The sequence below is a fragment of the Pleurodeles waltl genome, chromosome 6 (genome assembly GCF_031143425.1).
Source record: "Pleurodeles waltl isolate 20211129_DDA chromosome 6, aPleWal1.hap1.20221129, whole genome shotgun sequence".
In the NCBI taxonomy this organism is placed as follows: Eukaryota; Metazoa; Chordata; class Amphibia; order Caudata; family Salamandridae; genus Pleurodeles; species Pleurodeles waltl.
Window position 1 is genome coordinate 514,100,519 of NC_090445.1, and position 25,033 is coordinate 514,125,551.

The window sequence follows — 25,033 nt, forward strand, 5'->3', positions numbered from 1 at the left end:
TGTTGTAGAGAGGCCTCCTGTAGGCTCTTTTGCAACAGATCTTAACTTTAAGAGAAAAGTGTTTAGTTAGGTATATTGGTGAAAATTGCTTCAGTCCTTGTGAGATTAAAGACAGGCATATTAAGGAATCACTGAAGAAGTACCAAGTATGGTTTCCAGCAAGACCTGTAAAAATCACTAACTGCAGCATTCAGGGGCATAGATTCGAAGCTTGCCACGAGCTTGCCATTTTCTCACAAGGTAGTTGTAAGAAACTGAGTTATTAGTTAAAAGGGATTGCAGCCCCACTCAATTAATAAACACAATCCTTGTCAGGGTGAACCACATAAGTCAGTAAATAAACCTATGCTTTACCCTCTGGTAGCTTTCCACAAAAGCAGTCAGGCTTAATGTTGAGGCAATGTGTAAAGTATTTAGGCATCACTCAAACAGTAATAAAGCAAAAACACAATCCAAGAACAATCTTAAACTAATTTAGAAAACTAGAGTACATTTTAGTAAAATAAATGGCACAAAACGACAAAAAAACAATTAGTAGAACCAGAGTTGTGAATTTTTAAAGTTTTGGTCAAAATAGCACCAAAAAGCACAAAGTGCCACTCGCGGTGATCAAGGCACACAGGACTGTGTCAAAGGCACAAGCTCAGGCCAACCACCATAAAGTGCAGGTCAGACAGAGTGATAAGGTTCATCCTGGTAAAACATTTCCCTTCTCAAAGTCAATTCCAGCAGCAGGACAGACACATGTGCTAGTGATGCGTAGGCATTTTCTCCAGTCAGAGCTCTCGTACTGGTGCGGCACAAGGGATCGCACCATCTGACTCCAAAAGCCTGCACTTCTTGTGTTTGAAAGGCAGAGAACTAGTAGTAAGCCTACTACTCTTCTCTTCAAGCCCTTTCATTTCGCTCCCACACTCCGTTCTCAACAAATCCAAGTTTCTTTTCCTCACCAAAATGAATACTTCAAAGCTGCTGCCCATTGCTCCCCTTCACCCCATCTGGTGAAAATCAATACTCTTATCCCCCTTTTCCTTTTTACTCTGTCTTTTTTGCCATCTTCTTGCCCTCCTCAACATTTCTTCTTCACTAACAAACCTTTGCCCAATAAACACCATTATCATCTCAATATTGTCCTCAATGACAGGCTCCCAAAACTTCTATTTAATACTCAGAATGGGTGATAGGCTAGGCAGCTCCACTCCTTTATGATGCAGTTCCCCTCAGAAAACGATCATAATTCAAAATAAAGAAAAGGCAGGTAGTGTTGCTATTGTTCACAAATCGCATCTCAGCAACCTAATTTCTCTACTTTTTGCATCCCAGTGTAAATATTGTCTGATAAGGAGCAACCTTTCATCACAATTATATCATTCTTTATCCTCATTTACTAATCTCACATACAACATGGCACTTTCAGTAGTGTAGCAGTTCAACTATGATGGTCTACTCCCTTACACTAAGAGTTCCTACTAACTTCAACATACTGGATCACTCTCCAGCCAATTCCCTCTTTTTTCCCCAACCAAAGCTTTGGTCTTGTTTGGATTCAGGGTTGAATCCTACAAACCTAGTGCTAATTGAAGATTCCATTGCCAGTCAGCAACTCCCTTTTGTACCATGATCATCTCAGCTCCTCAGCAACCGGTTTACAGAACCCAATTCTGAGCAGGTAGTCTGTTACCTAAAATGCAATTTCAGATTCGTCTTCAGCCAACAAGAATCAGTCTTTCAGTCAGAATGTCTTCTTGATATCAGTATTGATCAAAACTTCCAGAGAGTCATGAGTGGGTAATAACAATAAATCTGTATCCAATTTGGCACTGGTCAGTGTCTAATCCCTGAGCATTTTCTACACATGGATAAGGATGTGTTGTCTTAGAAATCGACAATGGCCTGTTGCAGTGATATTTCCAATAAGAGGCAGAGTGCTCTCCTACTTTCCACCTCCATCTATTAAAAATAGGCTAGGCAAAGTTTTTGAAATAATTCTAATCCAGTATAACCTCTGTAGGATTCCCCACAGAACAGAGTATCTAGAAGGTCTATGCATCGAAGAACTAGATGATAGAAAACGTATGGAGTGGTAAATAGCTGTGCATAAGCAAAGGGCAGATCCCAAGCCATCTCCGGCATATTTCAGGGAGCCCCATTGAACCCTTAAGGAATGACTGATGGTGACCCATGTCTATTAGTATTTCTGTATAGGTGTGCTTTTCAGCACAATAGTGGTAATTGGTGCATTATTTATCATTGGCTGGAAAAGCTAGACAGTACACTTTGCCTCATAAAGAGGATATCAAGGCCTAATTGCATATTTGATATTCTCATGACTATTTACCTATATGCTGTAATTTTCATAACACTCACTATCCGACTTTAGAATTCTTGTTGTGTATGAATGCATATAGTATTTGTAGAGCGCAAACCTAGCCAAAACACAGCAGAGCACTTCAGGGGGTCAAAGGCAATCATAAAATCAACAAGTGATAGCAGAGGTAGATGAGTTCTGCGATCAGAAGTATATGCTATATCTGCATTCTCATGTAGTGTTCTTGAAATCAGTGCATCATCATTTCTTTCTTAAACAGGAGCAGGGATGGGGTGTACGAAGAGAAACAGAGATGTTGTTCCACATCCTAGACTCATCCTTGCTGCCTTGTTTTTTCTCTTTTACACTTCTTAGTCTCCTGTCTGATAATGTCCTGGCTGCAGGTGAGCCTAGAACCCCTGCGGATGGTGGGCCTGGCTTCAATATAAGCAGGTGTGTTGCTTGTACTGGCTTTGTAAACAATACAGCTGGTTTTGAAGATGGTGCTGGCCTGCATGGTGAGCCATTGAGGTCCAGCAGGATGGGGGTGATATGATGATATGATTATATTTTTTCAGGCCCTATGTGAGATGTGATGCAGCATCTAGAATGCCCTTAAAAGGGGGCAAATGTGGAGTTTGGGATGCCATGGACCACCATCCAGGTGAAAGAGTAAGAGGACTTTCAGCTGTCAGCCGAGGAGATGGCATTTAGAAAGCAGCCATGACATTTACGTCCAATGTGGTCATTAATACCTCAGATTTTGCTTAAGCCTAAATAGTTTCCAGAGCTTTGAGGTTTAAAGGAGGTCAGATAAATTGGGGTTATATAAGTTAAGCCATACAGTCGCCTAAGCATATGTACCTGGGTTCCAGGCTGAGGTTTGCTTTTAAAAAGATGCAGTGGTATTCTGAATTTTCTCGTCCCACCCAGCAAAACTGATTAACATACTCCAAACTATTAGTAAGGTAAGCCATTTAAACAATGACAGCAATATGTGTAGAGGAAAATCCCCTTTTTAGGTAGGATGTGTGATATATTTCTTGCAATGAAAGTGTGTATAAATACGAACTATATATGGTGAATTGTGTTCAAGCAGCAGGGAGCTAACAAGCACTAAAGCTAATAGGCTGCCATTTTACCACTTCAATAAGTCCAGACATTTATACTTAATCCCCTCAAAGCCGTCACTAAAGAGGATGGAACATATCAGTACGTCAAAGGCAAGTTGCCTTTTCATCACTACTGAGGAACTCGATTCCAGAATATCTGTACTCCTACAAACGGCAGCATCGTTTGACAAAAATCTAACCTGTACAATGAAATGTTTTAATTAGGAACGGAATGACTCCATAAAAATGATTCGAATTCTTTAGAAACCAAACAGAGCACCGTGATAAATTACATCCAATTAGCTAAGAAAATAAGTTAGGGCAATAATGCGCAGTTAAGAACCACAAAATATTCTTATGTGATCACCTTTATCTCAGAACCAGAATTACACTATTACCAACATTATATTGAAATTCACCAATTGTTTTAAACGTATTGGTTTGGACCACAGAAATTTGCCAATCACAATAGCACAATCACAATAGCACCTGTTGAAGGATATTTCCATTTTCGACGAAAAGGGATATAGTTATACCAGCTAGCTGAATGCGGTCTTATAAGTATGTATTCTTTGCTTCGCTTGCCGCGGATTGAGAGTTGGCTATGGCTCATGGTCACTCAAATTCCCACCCACCGGATATGAAATTTCCGTTATGAGAAAATGACATCCAGCTTTCCTGATGAAACATATTTTCAGGCCCAGTGACTCAGGACAGACTGCTACTGTGTGAGTCAACTGGAAAGATGATCCTATGATCCACTGACCTATTGTTATACACCGACCAAAATTCAGTTTAATGTCCGGGCTATTTTGCGAAGTGCCAATCAAGGGGTACATGCAGTGCTTTTCTCTGGGAACTCTTTAGTAGGGAGTCACGGTGTGGCAGAAGAAAAGGGATGGAGTCACGAGGCGCGGAGCTTGAAAAGCAAAGCCTGACAGTCAAGTTATACATTTATTTAAACACAAATCTGCTGCAAGGACATTTGCAACAAGGACATATGTGACAGTAAATCTGTTCTAGATTACTTAATTGATAAAAAAAGAGGCTGCAATTTAAAATATCTTTCCTGGCTAAGACACCTGCTGCTGAGACCACTGTGTGCCCTGCAATTCTGAGAGGATTATACTAGCAATAACATAACTTATGTAGTTACCACGGTTCTGAAAGAGTTATGTATTTTGCCCAGTCATATTTTCGACTCATAAAGTATCATAGACGGTTAATGTGCCTGTTGCACAGCGTATCATGTGACATGCAGATCACAGATGTGTATTTTATTTAGACAGGCAAATGGGCTTCTACGTTTGAAACGAAGATCATTGTGTTACTTCCAGTTCTTATGTTACAAGCCTAATAATATAGCACAGCGATCTATTTACTGGCATCAAGGAGATGGATGCATACTGTATGTGATGGGCTTAGACCCTTATTGTTTTTTTATCAATATGTTGGTATTCTAAGATTGCAAAAAGGGTTTCTTGGGAAGTAATAAAGTCCCTTTAGTACAGGCAAACACAATCCTTGCATTACCTTTTATATCCTGACTTTGTGTTTCTCTCAGCCACTCACTCTTAGCATTTAGGGCCATATTTATACTTTTTGACGCACAACTGCGCCAACGCAGTTGTGCGTCAAAATTTTTAACGCCGGCTAACGCCATTCCAAAGCGCCATGCGGGCACCTTATTTATGGAATGACGTTAGCCGGCGCAGCTGACTGGTGTGTGTCAAAAAAAATGACCCACACCAGGCTGCGCCGGCATAGGGGAAAATGGAGGTTGGGCGTAAAAAAATGGGGCAAGTCAGGTCTGAGGCAAAATTTTGGCCTCAACCCGATTTGCGCCATTTTTTTTTACTCCCAACCCCCATTGAAATGACTCCTGTCTTAGCACAGACAGGAGTCAAGCCCCCTTGCCCAATGGCCATGCCCAGGGGACTTATGTCCCCTGGGCATGGCCATTGGGCATAGTGTGTAGGGGGGCACAAATCAGGCTCCCCTATGCCACAAAAAAAAAAAAATATATACTTACCTGAACTTACCTTAAGTTCCCTGGGATGGATCCCTCCATCCTTGGGCGTCCTCCTGGGGTGGGCAAGGGTGGCAGGGGGTGTCCCTGGGGGCATGGGAGGGCACCTCTGGGCTCCTTCCGAGCCCACAGGTCCCTTAACGCCTGCCCTGACCAGGCGTTAAAAAATGACGCAAAAGCGGCTGGACGTCATTTTTTTTGACCCGCCCACTCCCGTGCGTCATTTTTGCACAGGAGTTTAAATAAGGCGCACATGCCTTGGAGTCATTTTTTAGACGGGAACACCTACCTTGCATATCATTAACGCAAGGTAGGTGTCCACGCTAAAAAATGACGCAAACTCCAAGATCTTTGGCGCTAGACGGGTCTAACGCCAAAGTATAAATATGGAGTTGGCTTTGCGTCGGATTTGCGTAAAAAAAAAACACGCAATTCCGGCGCAAACATAGTATAAATATGCCCCTTAATGTCTACAATTATGAATGATGTGTGATTCCTACACCTGTTAACCCTTGTTGTCTTATGTTACATCTACTCTACATTGAATTCCATAATTTAATGATTTACTCTGCCTCTGTGTGTGATATAAAACTCAGTTGTGGGTTTACTTGTTACTATGGTTATAGAACTGATGTGCGTAACTCAGAATCCTGTGACATGGGATTCTGAGGAGATGAGTTGATGAAAGGAGCCTTGGAGACTGCCTGCTTCGGTTCATCAATAAACTAGATACATCATACTAATCGTACCTGCTTGTAACACTGGCAACTAAGATGCCTGGGAGGAGACAGTCGCTACCACCAACCTGTCCTTACTGAACCTACGGCGCAGGAAGAAAATTTATATGAAGAAAAAGTGTGCTGATGTTGCTGATAGTGGGATCACAGCGGCCGCTTCTGCTTCACAATTAAAAAGGTACATTTTATTAGTGTGGTCTGGAGCAACGCTGCTACTTATTATTATTGTGCAGGTGACATATTTAATCTCTAGCGTGAGCTACCTTGAGACTGGATTGGATCGATTTTAATAGTGTGCTTCACGTGCTGCCACATGACCTCTGCTACCACTGTGCTACAGTACTCACTGGCAGGAGCTAGCCTGGGTAGCCGTTGTTTCCTTCTGCATTATCAATGATGATGTTGTAAAAGATGTCATGAGTGTTATAATCTGGGGTAATTAGCAGTGCATGGTGAGGATGTTCCTAACTATAACGTCTCTGTAACCTTTGTTTTTTTCAGTGAACTTCTATGGTTTTTTTTAACGTGAAGTAATTTTCATATACGTTAATCCTAGCACCGCCGCACCCTATACCCACCCAAACCCACCTATCCCCACGCCACACATGGCCTTCAGAAGTGCGCAATGGAGTTTGGCCACATGGCCTAGCCTGCGGCCAATCCCTGTGGCCAACCCCCCAGCCACCCAACCCCGTGCTGCACACAGCCTTTTTCCTTTTGAGAAGGGGAGCTTCAACTGGGGCTCCTGCTACGTTTAAATTTGTAAGTGCTTCAATGTAATTGTACAAAACCACAGTAATTCAGCAGTTATAGTTAGAGCTCTTACAAGCAACTATAACTCGCGCCCTAAGGTAACTATAACTCCATGCCAGGGGGGTGGTCGCAAAGCCTGGCCTGCAGCAGGCCTTGCAACCAAAATCTTTGGCTAGATAGAGTCTCCACCAGATAAAGCATTACCAAAAATTGTTCATCTGATAAAGACATCTAGCCACAGCTTCCTTATCCTAAAATACATACCCAAGCAAAAGCTCCCCATAGGTGGGTCTGCGAACAGATTTAGACCAAAGAGTCCAGGAGGACTGAAAGGGCAAAATGCTTGTCATGATGGACCTGATTATGATACAGACTGGCAGATGTCCAGGACAGGAACTTTATGAGCTAACATAGTGGTCATAGCCTTAGCTCTGGTAAAACAAGCATGCCACCATGAGGTGGTTGCTACTTGGCCATTGCATAGCAGCTTTTTATGCAGAGCACAATCTGTATTGAGATGGTTCGATTCTGCATGGCTGTTTCTTTTTTCTCACTTTTGGGTCCAGCTGGTGGAGAGACTCCTCTTTGGAAGGGTGAGGCAGAGCAAAGAAGGTAGGCAGTGTGATGGTCTGGCATACATGAAAAAGTGTCACCACATTTGTTGGGAAAGACACACGTGTTCTCAAAAGCAGTTTGTTTGAGAAAAACATTATGTAAGGAGGATGCACAGAAAGCGACTTCAGTTCACTAACCCTCCTCGCCGAAGTAATGGCCACTAGATAAGTGTTTTAATGGTCAAAAGGCATAGAGGGCAATTGTGCAAGGGTTCAAAGGGTGAGCACTTTTGGAAGGTCAAGACTAAGTTCAAGGCCCTTTGCGGTATGATGAAAGGTTTTAGTGAGGGGACATATGTTGTAGTCCTTTTACAAAATGAGTAAGAATAGGTGAGTTAAGTGGAGAGGGGGATGATATGGCAACCTCAAGAATGCTAATGTGGCAGACAAATATCCTTCTACTATGCCTTAAGCAAAGGCTAACAGGAGACAATGGCAGGTGTATACAGGATGAGCAATGTCTGGCTGGCCTCTGAGAAACTTGGGAAGGCATGGAGCACACTCACAGGCAGGTACTGCAGGTGACTCATCAGACCGAGGCCTACACTGGTCACATTATTCATGTTCATCGTCTGGTGACTTGGACCAGTGCAGCAAAGTCAAAGAGCGCTCAAACCCCTTGGAATTCTTTTATTCTTTGTGGGACTGACCTAATGATTTTGAGCACAATGACGAGTACCTGGAACAGCTCCCTGAACGGGCCAGGGACCTTCCACATCACAGGGCCTGGAGCGTCACAGAGTCAACAGACATTGGGCAACCAGGTACTTCAGGGAGCACGCCTACAGTGCCTTGGGGCTCATTACACAGCAGTTATCCCAGTCTTAGAGTCATGGCCCGGTTCCAAGCCCCAGAGACAAACCAGATGAGGTCTGTCACAGACATCTGCAAGGTTTAACCCCCACAGGTTTTCTTGGGTGATATCCTCACACAGTGGGAGACAAGGTCTTAAACAGTTGTCCAAAACATGAACAGAGGTAGCTTTTTCTACAGCTGTGTGGATGGCGCTGAAAGGAAAGAAATTATATTAGCATGCTGGTGTAGGACCTATAGAACTACTGCACGTCACTTTCAGCATAAACAAGCTGACATGTAGCCAAACAACCAATGCCCACTGGCGAGCAGTTGTACAGCCAAAAATGTCCAGATCCATTCTGACATCTGGGGAAGAGTCTAAAGTAAGGAATATGCGATTAGAAGTCTCAATCAGAATGATGAATTGTGATGTAGTCCTCCAGATGGAAGGCCAGATCTCACCACTGATTGTACAATCTGAAAATCACTCTGTATTCATTGTCAGAATTAGATCAGTGGCATTACAGATGCTGTGGATCTCAGTGATCACCCTACAGGAAGTACAACCTAACCAAAAAGTCTGTTATTACATAAGATTTTGTAAAAATCTGTGAAGCAAAATCGAAAGTGCATGAGGGACCACTGAACAAGAGGTGGCTGAATAATGCCCTGCCTGTAAACATCAGGGATATATATTGTCAGAATATGCTTGTGAGAAAGTGGTTTATTAGTTTGGGTGGTTTGGTGTCCATCACAGGTAATAAAGTCACTGTCTTGCTAGGTCCAGATAAATATTTCAGTAATGTAAACCTGAGCTTAACCATTGGTAACTATGGCACAGAGCAGACACGCTTAACTTAATGACAATGTGTAAAGCATTTAGAAGTACCAAAGCAATTAAGAAGTCAAAAAAACAACACAATAAAAATACTACTTCAATTTTTAAATATAGAGAAAAATGTAATAAGCTAAATGACACCCAAATGATAAGTATCACACAAGAGGATTCAGAGATATACATTTGTTATGATTTAAGAGACAATAGCAACAAAAAGCGCAAAGGGCCAATGGTAGTCAATGGTCACAGTAGACTGGTGCCTAGGAGCAAGTTGAGGCTGACCACTATTGAGAGCATGTCAGATACAACAAGTAGATTGGCCCCTCTAGGGCCTGGAAGTTGGAAAATTCGAAAATATTTCTAAGGGAAAAGGGACTTTGTCATTCTTCTAAGAAAAAATTCTCCATGCAGGATCAATGCAGAATAAACCTGACAGAAAAAGTTTTGAAAACGTTCACACACTTATTGTGGTGCACAAACAGCCAAACAACCACAGGAGTACACTTCCAAGGCTCCCAAGATCTCAGAGGGAGTACTTAGAGATTCCCAGGGCAGGCAGAAGGCAACAGCAAAGTCCAGTCCAAGAACAGTTGCCTCTGTTCAGCTGGGATTCTTCACATAAATGTCCTCTTCAGCTTTTCTCGTTACAGGAGCCACCCAAGGGATCAGCCTTATGATCTTTGGAGATCTTTCTGTCCTTGGATTTCAAGTGGAAGGATGGGAATCAAACCTCCTCAGGTCATTCTCACAGGTCGCAAATGGCAAGTGCAGCAGGTTCAGCCCACTTGGCATTCTTTTTCAAGTCCAGTAGTGTTCAAATTAAGCTGCCTTATGGTGCCACATTTATGGCACTAGCTAGTGGGTGCACATGACTCCTTGACACTCCCTAGCAAATGTTATAAACGTTTCCAGAGGCAACCCTACCCACGTTTTCAGTAGATCCGTTTGCCTTACACCAAATAAGCCCAAAATGCCATGTACCAGGACATCTTCAAGGTGGTAAAAGTATTCAGTTACACTAAACTAGGGCTCTGTGGGCTGGGGATGTGTACAGGAATGTGATAGGGAAATCACCAGTGTCCTTCCACATCTAACACTAGTGTCCAGTTTATAGAAGGCACTGCACCTATAACATACACAGAGACAGTTGTCTAGTAGCATAAAATCAGTTATTATACTAATTGATTGCACAATAGGCGCTGGAGTCCACAGGTACCAAGGATGTTTTTCCACACCATGTACTATGGCCCTATGCTAAAGTTAAAAAGGCTAATCAGGAATTAACCCATGTTTACATGTTTTAGGGGCCAAATCACATACACCGGACACTGGACAACATTTCCACAGTGTGCAGAGTCTAAACCCCAGCAATAAAATTAGACAAACAATGGGAGAAACCATGAAAAAATGATATTTTCTCTCAATGCTACTTTGAAAAAGTATTTAGATACTAAGGAATTAAGCACACAGTAAGAAATGATAAGTCTAATAGTCAAATCACAAATAGCACTTGCATGCTTACATGAGGGAAGTTGGTATCTACAGACATTGTTGCTGAGAAACAGAAAGCTCCTAATTTTTTGTGTGACCCAGAGCATCTGGGAAGTATCTGTTTCACGCACCATACTTAGGCTTTTATAAACAGATTAAGGACAGTTGGAAGAAAAAGAGTGGTAGTGTCAGTAATACTATAAGAAACATTCCACTTACATGAATGATAACATTAAGAAGAGAGAAAGAAGAATGAAAACCTCCTGGGTTTCAGTCTACTGCAGTGTATAGGATCATTAATTGATTAACTGAATGGAACAATAGCAAGTCTGTCAAGGACTCTGACATCTAAGATGTTCAGACTATAAACTGAGAGACAAGCTACTGTAAGTCATATTGCTTCAAAGGAATGAGGCTGATGATTCTGTCACTGAACACAGAATAAGTGAACTGAGTCAGATCAATTGTGGCATTGGGTAGACTTCAGCCATGCAAAAACAGTGAAAAATGATCTGTGGCAGAGGCAAAGTAAATACATTTTTCAAACAAAGCAAATCTGTAGAAGTTACATTTCTATTCAATAGATCTTGCTCCTATATTTCCAGCCTAAGATACTGAGTTAACCTTAAATAGACAATAGGTATTATATAAATTGCCAAGCATTATTCAGCAGCTGAGTCACCCTTAAATAGACAATAGGTACTATATAAATTGCCAAGCATTATTCAGCAGCCAGTCATCACGCTGATAACAAGCTAGCATGCTTTGTAGTATATAATGTTTTCATGTATTTGTGGTTTTATGTAGCGAGGATAGTGTGGACACGATGTCAAATTTAGAAAAAAAAACTTAATGGGAAACAGTATAACATACCTCAATGATTCAATGTCTAATGGTGCAGTTTTTCAAAGTTTGTTGAGGCACATGAATATCAGTTTGACTTTATTTCGCAATGGAAAGATTAGGCAGATTTTGAGATACTGTAGGAATTCCATCGAGGCCAAACACGATTCTCTGTTGGTCTGATTCTTGGAGTTTGCAATATGTGTCATAGAATCAATCAGAAAGAGGATAGCAAGTACTACTACATCAGTAGATTAGATAGTGTGGTGCTTAGAAATTGTTTCATGCACACCTTAAATTAAATGTTCCTCAAACCGCGGAACCCACTGCCAGCGCTGCCTTAACAGTACGCTGCCTTCTGATTTTATTGCTGATTAAAAGGATTGCCCAAAATTTATATGAGGGTGCCATGCTAATAGTGTAATATGTGCAACAGCATGAAACCTTAATATACATTTTTGGACACATCTAAAGGGCATTTTTGGACTGTCTTTTTATGTTGAATGCTCGCAGAGTGATGAGTTGTGCCTTTTAAACAGCATTGGCATTTAATACTTTGATCCCAGTGAGATCAGATTACATTTAATTCATTTCCTACAAAGATGAACACTGCACATGATAAGTTGGTTTCATGCAGCTAGTGCACTCCTGCAGAAGTTTCCTCCTATCCCACCGTGCCTTCCGAGTGTTGAAACGGTGAAGTAAGAAAAAGTTGTAACTTGAACCAATTTTGTTTAGGATTTACATATATGATTTGCTGGTTGAATTTCTGAAAGTCCATTCTGTTCTATCCACCCTAGTCAGAAAACATACATGCACCTTAACTGATGTTAATGGCATATTGCTATGTGATCATACTAAAGAAGGTTTACAATGGAGCCTACATACACCTTAGCCATACTTCCAAACTAATTACCTGATGGGTAATCTTAAAAGTGTTAGATATGACTGTCGTCACAAGGTACTATTATATGATGAATTATGAAGATGACTGTTGGCTTCATCCAAAAGGCGTGTTGTGGAGAATGCTATGTATACACTTAAGTTACTCAACAGTTCTTATGGTTCATTTTTTTTTTATGGGCATCAAGAAAAATATATACATACAGCCAAGATGTGCCCTATTTTGAGCAACTTTTTTCTAACAGTGTAAGCTGTTATTTCCAAAATGATTTACTGTTTGCACCATGTATCTATAAGCATTGGGAAATTCACCCCTCAGAACAATTGGAAGTTAGGGAGTTAGTTTTAAACTTGGATGCTTTGAAAAAATGTAACCAGTAGCTTTAGAAGATTGCACAATGTCCTTTTGAAGACTTTCTGTATTGTTCAGTTTACTTACTGTTCCAATAAGTATGTATTTCAAGTTTTCACTTTTTAAAAATCTTTTTTCTCCTATACAGGCTGCTTCACTTTCTTTACTTCCCCAGTCCTACACTTTGATGTCTCCTTCTTGACCCATATTTCTCTCACTTGTCCTTCTCGTACAACTTTCACTGCTTGCACTGTGCATCCTCTCAGACCTTCTCACTCCACTGGTTGTAGGTCCCAGTATCATGATTGAAATATCGTACTGCATATATGTGGTGACCATTATTTCGTTTACTAATTTATAGTCAAAGGAACTGTAAATTGACTACTGGAGCTCTCACAGAGGTCTCATCTTGGGTTCAGAAACCAAAAGCACTTGGGTGAGACACCATTACTCATCCCTCCACTGGAAGTCAATGGGATCTTGGGACTCAGTAAGGAGTCTGATAATTAGATTCATTTATCACAAATCAATAACATGGGAAACATAAATACTTTTAAACTCCATAACCAATTTTACCATAAACAAGACTCCAAACTGAGCAAAGTTTTAAAGCTTTATTGCAACTACAAAGCTAATATATTGTAAATGGTGTGCAAGACTAAGGTATAAACATAAATGAAAATCATAGACTGACCAAAGCGTCTAAAGAGATTAAGCCTACCTAGCATCAATACTATTAAACACTCAAATAGAATAACACACATTGACAAGTTATAACATGCACATTAAAATCAGATTTCAAAGCAGTTGATAGTGACATCAGTTAATCATCAAAATTCGGTTAATAACATTTAGGGCCTGATTACGACTTCGGCGTAGGGAATTACTCTGTCCCAAATGTGATGGATATCCCACCCACGGCATTACGAGTTCCATAGGATATAAAGGACTCATAAGTTGGCGGGCAGCATATCTGCCACATTTGGGACAGAGTAGTCCCCTCTGCCGAAGTCGTAATCAGGCCCTTAGTTTTCAGGGCTGGGCCATCCTTATCTCTAATACAAATTTGGAATTGCATGTGTGGGAATGAGCTAACGCATGCAGGAAAAACAAAAGAAAAGACAAAAATAATTTGAAAAAATCATCTAACTAGGATAACCCACTATAAAAATAACACTGGTGTAATTATCTAAACTGAAAAGGAAAACAAGAAACCACATTTAGGTGATACCTCTCCTCATGGGACAGCAGACAAGAAGGTTTCATCAGGCAGAACGTTCACCGCTTCACAGCATCAGTAGAGAGCAGCATCAATGTAGTGCAGAACACGGGCTACACATAGGGCAAGTCAACAGTTCACAATTGATTTGGGCATATTAGTACTGAACAACATAAGTCAATGGGACAATTAGATAGATTGACATTAATTCTTTATAAAGCATCAAAGAGTTGTAGGGATTAAGGAGAAGAGAGAGTCGCCTCACATCAGGGGTATCAGCAAGCTAACCATCACAACTGACTAAATGTTTTTAAAGTCTCTCCCTAACTAGAAATGTCCACGAGTTTCTGATTGGTCCTCCAGGTGGGCTTATCTTGCACACAAGGATCAATATCCAATTAGAATGTCAAACACCCATCAAGTTTGCAACTACTCTAGATTTTCTCTGGGAAGATTCATAGTCATCTCAATTAATTCATACAAGTCTGCCAAAATATGATACTTATTTGTGTGTTGCAACTTTGGGATCCTTTCTCACAGCTCACAGAATGACTTCACCAGTTCTCAAACAAAATGAAAAAGGCTTCCTGTCTTGTTCAACAGCTAGCACAAATACTGTTACATTTATTAACATTGAAACTTGTTCTTGGTCTCTAATCCAATAGGTCATTTAACAACACGTTAGCAACCGAGGAAATAATTCAGGTCAGAGGGAAACAGAGTAAGCAAGTAATTTCCCTCTACCACTGCAAAAATGAATCTTCAGGCCTAGTATAGCTAAGAAAGCCTAAATAGATATTCATACAACTAACACATAAATCCTATTGCACACCTTAAAATTTGAATCAAATATTCAAAGCATATTATTTAATTGCAAACATTATTCACAACATATTAGATATTTAAAAGTGCATTTATTTTTCTGCACACATGTAGCTCATGTTAATAAATTCATTAAATCAATATACGAATGATTAATTCATGCTCATTTAATACTCTTGATGTACTTCATCACTACTATTTCTCTAAAAATAATACTTTCAATATTGATTCATGTAAATAGTTCACTCAAATATAAATGCACAATATCTTATGTTAAAACACAATGTCAAATATGAATGGAGTCCTCATTGTCCATTATATTTCAAACGTGCAAATTTTACATTTTGTGTTAATTTTTCTGTTAGGCTTTTAAATGAAGGTTTGTAAGTCACCATTTGCCAACGTCTATGCCACTAATGTATTAGTAACATTTGACCTCTATCAGTCCCTCCTCTGATGGCAATCTGTGTCGTCACAAAAGGACATTCTCATTTACAATGAGACAACTCAAAGTCTTGTGGTATGATAAAGCATAAGTCTAGGTCTGCGGTAATTTTAATTTCTCTTACTGGTGTTGTGATATAGGTTTCTCATATTTTCCATTTGAATATCTTCCCTCCTCTGTCTGTTCTGTACTCTTTGTTTCTTCCAGATGTTGTAAGACTTGTAAAATCCTAGAGCACAAATTATGTACATGGCCACAATCAATAAAGGTTTCAGGATCATTCTCACAAATCCATTTCCCAGATTTCCAACCCAACATCCTACTTTAGAAAATCCTTCACCTACCTTTTCCCAAATATATGTCTGCTTCAGGTCATTCAAGTCAAGTTTTCCGACTTGTCAGATTAGAAAGGTATCTCTTTACTGTTATCAGGTATGTAAGTACAGCAGTATTGCATCTTTACAATTCCACAGACTCTGTCTTCCGTTGCTAACAGGATGTTTAACGCAAAGCAATTCTACAAAATAACTGATCTTACCACAACCATTTCCGTGCCCATTAGGAGCATTGCTTATCTACAATTATCTACAATCGTTGATAAATTCCTTATCTTAATGACATTTAGGATCACACCGACTGATGGAATAACAGCTCCAAAAATATCTCCAGTAAAAACTACTTGCTCCTCTTTTAATCCTAATTTTAGGTCTCTCATTCCCTGCTGAATCGTCAATGTTGTCTACTTGGTAGATTTTCAGGAAAAACACTCCTAAATAGCATGTGCCATACCAACCTTTTGGTAACCTGTAATAAGCATTCTTTCCACAAATATAATATACACCAGGCACAGTGGGATCTTGTCCATTTAACATAAAATTCAATACATTCTTAAACAAAAACACATATCTGTATTCACTCGTTCCTACTAACTTATTGTCAATTTTCGATTGTGGCCTAAGTATACAAAGCTTCCCTACATGTTGCCAATCTAAAGCTAGGTGTGTTGTGATCTGATTTCTTCTTGTAATGGTGTGAAACTTTACCCTTCTCTATCTTTTCTTCATTGCTTTTCTTCTGTTGTCAACTTGATTAATGAACTCTCTACTTGTGTGAGACACATTTGATTATTCCTGTGTGCATATGCTGTTCCAAATGTTAGTGTAAGTTCAGAGAACCCACCTACTATATATATGTTTTCAGCCTTTGCAATGTTGCTCACACGCTGATTAATGGGAACAAAAGAGAACAGAAGAGAAAACGAGGTTGAAGTTTGAGTAAAAAATACTGAATGTATTCTTGATTGTATAAACGGGTTAACAATAAGCTACAACCAATGCCATACGTTAGTGATAAGCTATGATATGTGATCCCCTCTTGTACTGATAAAGGAATCTGTGTACACGCATAACAGTCACCCATGTTCATTGTATCTACAGACTCATAGAGCAAATTATAATAAACATTGGAAGACAAATTTCCCTTTGTGTTCACCTAAATAAAGTAATCCATCATCCTTATGTTACTTATCTTGTTTAGATAATGTTATTCCCTGCACTAGAGTTGCTGTGCTTTGCATATCATCTTTCATTGAAACACTCAATCCTGCAATCAGCAAAATGCACACAATCATACATACTATGACTAAACCAATGCACACATATTTACATTTACTACATTTACCCTGTTCTGGATTCATGGCTTCTGTAGAATCAGAGAGGGAAAAGAAAAAGAAAAATTCAAAACAAAAAAACAAGCAAAAATCAAAATCAAAGCTGCTTTTCAAAAAGTTATTCTGCACTCATTTACAATAGTTCTTGATCTCTCTTCCTAACAGACTCACAGGACTTGAATCACAGACTACGAACTGATGCAAATCCTCAAATGTTCCTATTTTAACCAGAATGAACTCTGTAATGGGGTTTACCAAATGCTGATTTTTACTCCAACTACCTGAATTGTCCTGCCTGAAAGGGGCATATTAGGGACTTCTGCAGATCTGACACTGGAACGAGTTGCTCCAGTGTCAACCAAAAATGAAATAATGTGACCCATAACACTTGCATTCACACAAGGACCACGCTGATCTACCACCACTGAGGCAGCAAACACACATTCTTCCTCTCCTGAACTCTCACTCAAATATTCCTCATTCACTTCATCATCACTGAAATCCCTAATGGGTATTGTGTGATTAACTGATTTACGTTTGCATTTGCTCTTTGGTTTGCACTCTGCTGAGGATCCATTGCCTGTTGCTGTGCCATCAGAGCTTGAGGAATCCTCATTTGCTGTGGGGCCTGAACATGCTGTTGGGGAAATTATACTTGTTGGGGAAATTGCATTTGTACTGTTCCTGTAGGAATATTCATGTTTTGATTTTAGGGCATTTGAACTCTTTGATTTGGAAATTGACTGCTGTCGACCATCTGTGTAACACCACCACCTTGCACCGAATTATTTATGCTATTATATGGACACTCCAGTATCTGACGTTGCTGCATGCATGACAACGGAGAATTCTCTTAATATTTTGAACAACAGTCACATTGACGTTCGGATCTACTCGAATTCCACAACCTCTACCTCTAAAGTGAGGCACAAAATTGCCCTGCTGTTGTGCTCCCTGCATTCCTCCTGTGTTCACCATTCCTTGCAATCCCTGCATTCCTGCTGCCAGGGCAGATTTAATTTGTATCACCATTACAGTCTCTTTAATCTTTTCTGCTTTTATTCAGTTTCACTACATCTCTTGCCGGCTCACATGTTGGCCAATCAACACTCCACTTACACTCAACCCAAAAACCTATTGGAACCACAATTTCAAATAAAGCGTTCAAATCTTCCTACCGATACTTTACAAGGTTAACGAACCTCTCCGTTTGCTGGTACCATTCAACTGGTTAATCACTCAACTTTGGGGTAATCATAAATAAATGACAATGTGTCAGTTCTACTCCATGGGACACGAACAGAATTCCCTCTCAGAATTTCTCTAATTGGCATCATTTTTACAGCTCCCTCAGCCTGCTGTACACCATTTGAAGATGCAGTCTGCTTTTTCTTCTGCTCTCTTTTCTTTGCCCATCTGCCTTCCCATTTATCCAATGCTCCCCATGTCTGGATGCTCTAACTCAATTACTTAATGTGAATTTTCATACTAGGTGATCTCATGTTTGCAAAGTCTCTACAATTGAATTCTAACCTGTAACTTATTTTTAACTGCTTGGATTTATACATCTCATCTTCATACTTTTCTCCCAGATCAGCTCCTTTCCCATAGAATTTTCATTGGAAGAACCTAATCTGTCCAATTTGAGTGTACCCTCAATCATTTCATTCAATTCCAATTTCAGTCTAGCCATGTTCAGTGTTTTGTCTCACTCTGGTGTGTTTTCCTAAACTGATTCTCCACTAACACTAGCTAACCATTCAGTTAATTATTGAGCTGGCAATCCTTGTAGACTAATATAATTACTATTACCTTGAGGTGCAAGCTATGGAACTACTACGGAATGTGGGGGGCATGTCATACCAATCAACAGACCTGCTTTATCATGTATCTGATTAGAACTAAAAGAATTCATAGGAGTCATGGCTGGCATAGTAGTGCTCAGACTCTCCATTTCTGCGTTAGTTCCAAAAGGAGTATCAATTGCTAATACCAGATTTGGAATCTGTGGACCACTCTCATTATTACCTTGTGCATACAACTTGACAACTGGACCTATTGTCACAGGAACTGTTAATGCATCTGGCCCTGACAAATTTGTTTGACTTGATGGGAATAATAATCCTTTACCCTGACCAGTTAATACTGTACCAAAAGTCTGATTCAACTGATTTGGGGCAACATTCTATGGTGTCATTACTGGGGAATACATGGGTATTGTCTGTCTTTGGTCCACAATCTGTGCAGGTGTCTGCACGTTAGGAGTAGACTCAAATAGTGTAATTCCTGAATTCTGATTTGGATGTGACATAACAGGAACTGTAACATTCTGAGCTGTATTAGCAATTGGAACTGTCAGATAAACCACTGACACCTGTGTTACATTAACACATTAACAGTAGGTACATTTGAAGCTATCTGAACCTGGATTTATGCAACTGGGGCTGAGGCAATACTTGGGAATACATTTTTATTTACTGATTCAACTGCATTATATGGTGGGAGACGATTCTGCAACAACTGAGTTATAAATTCATCATCTGAGTCACTTTCGGTGGCTGTTACTCTTTTGTGTACATGTAACTTCTGCTCCAAATCTTCTTCAGGTTTCTTTTTAGCTTTAGATCTGACACTTCCATCATATTCCTGTATTATTGCTGGGAATAATTTCATTGTATGTAATATATTTGTTCTCCACGTTGTTTGCACCTCATCCCCATTTAGCTTCTGCCTGCGTCTTTTGTCCTTTCCTCACTCTCCTCACAAATTTGTGAGCCACTTTCTGCCTCACAACTAATTCCTAAATGGCAAGTGCTTCAAACTGTGCAGGTCTAGGAAGGGGTTTCAATTCACACAACACCCTCCTCAGATTCTCTAATATCCTTAAATTAAAAGATCCGTAACAGAGGAAAGCTAAGGTGCCTTCGTCCTCAATTATTTTACACCATTGATTTACCCAAAGACATGCTGAAACTCCTCTTTCCTCCATTACTTCAAATAGTTTACCCTCAGGTGGAGTAGGCTCACCTTATCTAACTGGAATAAAAACATCTCCAACGCAGTCTTGTCCACCAATCTGTGTGCAGCTTTTCTCACTTACCGACCTATCCCAGCACGAACCAAATTACAACACATTCACTTTAGTCTGCAGCTGTGACTTACTTCAGGGCTGTCTCATACACCTCTCACGCATACACCCTAAATGCAAATATTGCGAGCACAAAAACCAAAGCTGTCTGCTCACTATGGGTAGGACTCAAAAGATTTGAAAGCTGTATGGTTACACTTCTGACTGTGGCTTTCACACATATGCAAATAAGATTTGACCTGCAAATCTCACTCCGATTGATACAGATTTTCCCTGTGCACTCAGGATTCACCTAATACCAACCAACAACTCACATACTCAAGGAATCTACTGGTATTGTCGACAGCGCTCAATCGACCAACACCTCACTGCAATAAATTAATGGAGTGTCTCCATACACTTGTGTGGTGTTCCATACTCTTAGGCCTTGTAGGACCCACAAACATAACAACCACATGAGCAATTTTTAGCACAAAGCGCAACATTCACTTGGAGTACACAAACTCCCCACTCTCTTACATGGAGTACGCAAACTCCCTACTCATTTACTTGGAGCACGCAAACTCCCTACTCACTTCATACATTACACTTCACCGCAATGTAGCCGAAAGCATTGCAAGCGCAAACCCTACTCAAAACACATAACGTACACTTGCAACGCAATACTGGAATTCATCAACACCAACACTTCCACCAGAAACAACTCATAATGTGGGCAAAATCCAATTCCCCTCCTCATGAGGCAAAACCAAAACTATGCTACCAAAACTATTGGAACGCTCGCTGAGGTCTTCTTTCCGCCTCGGGTTCAGAAACTGCAAGGACTCTGGTGAGACACCATTACTTATCCCACCATTAGACATCGACTGGATCTTTTGACTCAGTGAGGAATGTGGTTTTTTGATTCATTTATCACAAATCAATAACATGGAGCCTAACCTACAACATTCAATGGCATCGGCAACCAACCAAGGACCCAAACCCTCCATCACCCTTCTCTTGCCAACCCCACCTTCACATTGCCTTGCCTATTCTTTAAATTCTACTGGCTTCTCATCCTTCAAAATACACTTTGGAATACATCACCCATCAGTTTAAACAATTCCTTTGTCACTCTTACAAGTGGTAAAGGTTGACGTCTTTCAAACAAGGAAGGACAAGCTAACTCTCACACAGCCTTCATTGGTAGGGGTTGTGTTTGGTTTATTAACTTCTCTCAAGTGCATTTTCCATACATTTTGTTTCTTGTATCTATGCTTGCTTCACCTTTGTATGAGCGTCCCACACTCTCACCAAAATAAAATTATGATGATTTTCCTGTTATATCTGTGTGATGTTGGTAGTCTGACATACATGCTTTAATGGCAATACTACAGTCAGACCTTGCACACAAACCAAATGTTAACCTCCTTTATGCACTTTATTACGTCTCTTCACCAATCCATTGCTACAAGGAAAGTAAAATTTGTCTTATTTCATCTTTCAACTTATCTGCCATGGGGGACCTCTACAAATATCAAAACCATCACCTGACCAATAAATATCTCTTGCCATTCCACATATTAATTATCATTGCAATGGCTAGATAGGGACAAGACTTTCCTTGTCTATACCTTTTTCAAACACTTATCTTTCCAAGCTGGATAAATGATGTGTAATGGCTTATGATTCCATACAAAACTAATGTAATGGCAAACCTTATTCTCTACACCTCGGTCAGACTAAGCCCCCCAAAATATTGTTATGACCTCTCTCTTCATGGCACCGATACGTGAATAGGGGAAATGAGCTGACTTCAAACTTCTTTCTCGCCACCAGCAATATGTTATATTAAGCAGATGCAGAGTTGTAGAGCATACTATCACCCAGGAGGGTATCCTGCTGCTGCACTAGCTCTATCATTCAGAAACAACTTCATAGCCAAATCATAAAATTGTAAAACCCTTGTCTAGTCAACTGACCATGATGAACTACACATCAGATCCTCCTACTGCATCCAATACTACCATTCCTTCAATGAACTACTCAGATAAAAAAAAACTCTATTACAAATGCTACCTCACGCTCCTCATTCCTAATTTAACAATCCCAACATGAAGCCTTGTCAAAACATCAGCCATGATCTTTTTACAACTGAAGAGCAAATACTCCAAACATGATTAATATTCCTGCAGTCCACAATGCCAGTTCATAGTCCTTGGTGTGACCTTCTGTTCCCCACATTAGTAAAAGAAAAATCTACTAGTAACATATGATTCGTTTGAACCAAAAACTTCCTACCACATTCCAAACTGTCAGAAATATGCAAGTCCTTACCAATACACAAAGGCTTCTTTCTCCACCACTAAATAATTTAACAAATCTCCTCAAAAAGTTATTTATTCAAATAAAACTCCCTCCTCAAAATCGTCTCACCTATAATAAAAAGCACATACTTACTAATATATGTTAAAATAATTGGTTTGCAATCTGTATCAAAGGATTTTAATGGAAGATCTTTGGATAATTCACATGTTAATCCCATGCAGTCCTTCTTAGAAACATTTTGTACATTACTCGTCATGTCCAAAAATGAAGAAATGTGGTTCTTGATGGTGAAATATGGGTCTCCCATATAATTTCGTGTAGCACCCCCTTTCTCTTAATATGGCATCCCCAATCCTGTACTGTTTATTTCTTTTTATAATCAAGTGGGATGATGAAGAGTAAGAAGTCAACACACTCGACATTAATGTACCCAAAGCCTCATGCAAAGCAGAATCATGCTCTTCAACGGTTTTTCGAAACACCAACATGTTATCTTTGAAAAAGTATTACCCCTGTGAACAACTGATGCAGCTAACTTTGGAATGTGTCAGAGGATGATGCTAACCCGCCGAAAGGCCCAGTTTAAACCCATAAGCATCTTCTGACATAATTAGAGCGGTCAAAGCTATAGAATCCCTATTGGGACATTTTTTGGAGCTTTGAAGGTGACAGGACTAAACTGGTGAACACTGTTGCCCCCCACTCATTGTCACCAGTGTTTATGTTTCCTTCTTATAGCATGGTCGTCAAGCAAATACTAGCAAATAAACTGAGCTCTGCATACAATCTCAATTTTTCTTTTGTTACTTAGCAAAAATATCAAGATCCAACCATTTCAATGTTTCTGTGTTCTCCCGCCTGGATGTGTATGGCTTATTGGAAATAAATAATGCAATCCCATCCTTATCATCACATGAAAAGCCCACAGGCTGCTTCATTCGCACCATTTACCAATAAACGTTTGTGCTACATAACAATGAGCCTAGTGATACAATACACCTCATCATGATAAACCTGCACTTTGAGTATGAGCAGAAAGTACCATCCAATATACAGTATACATGGAAAGAAATATTTTTCCCGCTATTCACATTGTTTGCCTGTGTGTGTTTGGGCTCGCGAGGACCTGTGGCACCCTGACAAAAAAAAAACATGATTTACTAAACTAAATTAAAGTAAGTTTACTTATTCCTAAGGGTAGTGATTTTCTTTCCCAAAACATAAGAATATATGGAAATGCTGAAGAGACATATTTGAAAGACTTTGGGTGATATTGTACTTTTGTGGGGATTGCAAACTGATCCTGTAAATTCTGTCTGGTTTTGTAACACGCCAGTCTTGATTGCCATTCACCAGAACTGAGCCATATATATTTTATTGGGCCTGCCTTTGAGTCTCCATTTGAATGTCACATTTAGGCCCATATTGGCTTCCATAGTCAACTATATTAACAATTTCTCCACTGACGTGCATTGAACTAGTTCAGCTAATTTTTATCCATGTTGCTTTAGTGATTTTTCCGTTTAACTTCCTAAGAGTTATCTTGCATTTGGACCAAACTAGTGAGACAAGGCTACTTTAAGGAGCTATTTGTTTTGCCTCAGTAAGGTCTACCTGTGGTGTGCATATTACCCAACCTTTGTTTTAATCCAATAATAAAAGACTTTGGCCATTATTTCCTCTCAGTCCTCCATGTGGGCTTCTCACAATCCCCCCATCACTCTGCTTCTTTCCCTGCTTTTATTTTTTTTCCCTCCCTGTCATTCTTTCTGACACTCTTTCACCCACCTTGTCACATTCAGCCAATCGTTGTCACTCTTTTTTCCTGCCTGTCTCCTTTCCTCTCCTCTAGTATTTCTTCCACCCTCTTTGTCACAATACCCATGTGTCACTCTTTTATCCAAGTCACTATTTCTTAGAACTTATTTGTCAATGTATGCCAGTCACTCTACAAATGTTTTTCACACCCTCGTTCACCCAATTCCCCATTTTAATTCTGTTTGGGTTGTGGTGGGCATTTGCACATTCTTCAAATAAAGTCTTAACAGCTGTATGTACAAAGGCAGCTGAGCGTATATCTCAAGAGCCACGTAGAAACCAGAAACCAGTCATTTGCTTCCTTTTCACTATACTGTACACAAGATACCAAATCTTGATAGCATCCATCTTCCCACTCATCTCTTTCGAGGTTTCCTGATATCACTCAGCACCACAGGATTTGTTAATGTTGTGCCAAACAGTAACACCTATGAGTCATTGTAAGTCAATGGGCCTGACCAAGTCCTATTACTTTGTCCATTAGGCGGCTGTAATAAATTGACATACCAAGCAGCTTTAACCTATATTGATCAACAAAACTATACTAAAAATAGCCCTGGGTTATTACCAACCTGACATTGAGGGACAGCTATGTGTTCTCCTTTACATCCACAAGATTGTATGGCCCTTATGCTTCTCTGGGTATCATAGAATGTAACTAATATCTCCCAATCTAACAAAAGAGCTTCAGGTCCTAGTTTATGTTTCAGAGCGCTTGATTACTGAACCAGCTAACAATTGCATTAAAACTATAACATTGTATTGTTTTATGCTTCATAACATAGAACAAAGAATTGGTATAGTCCACAAGAATACCATCTTGTTTGACCAGTTCAAAGGTTTTGACTCGGAGGGCACATGTTACTAGACAATAATTCAGCAAATGTTAC

The 25,033-nt window shown here is 39.9% G+C and overlaps 1 protein-coding gene across 1 annotated transcript in view; it reads left to right on the top strand.

The window, feature by feature from the left end:
* WNT2B (Wnt family member 2B) overlaps window positions 1-25,033 on the top strand; it is a 224,954-nt gene that overhangs the window by 93,566 nt on the left and 106,355 nt on the right. The window lies entirely within an intron of this gene.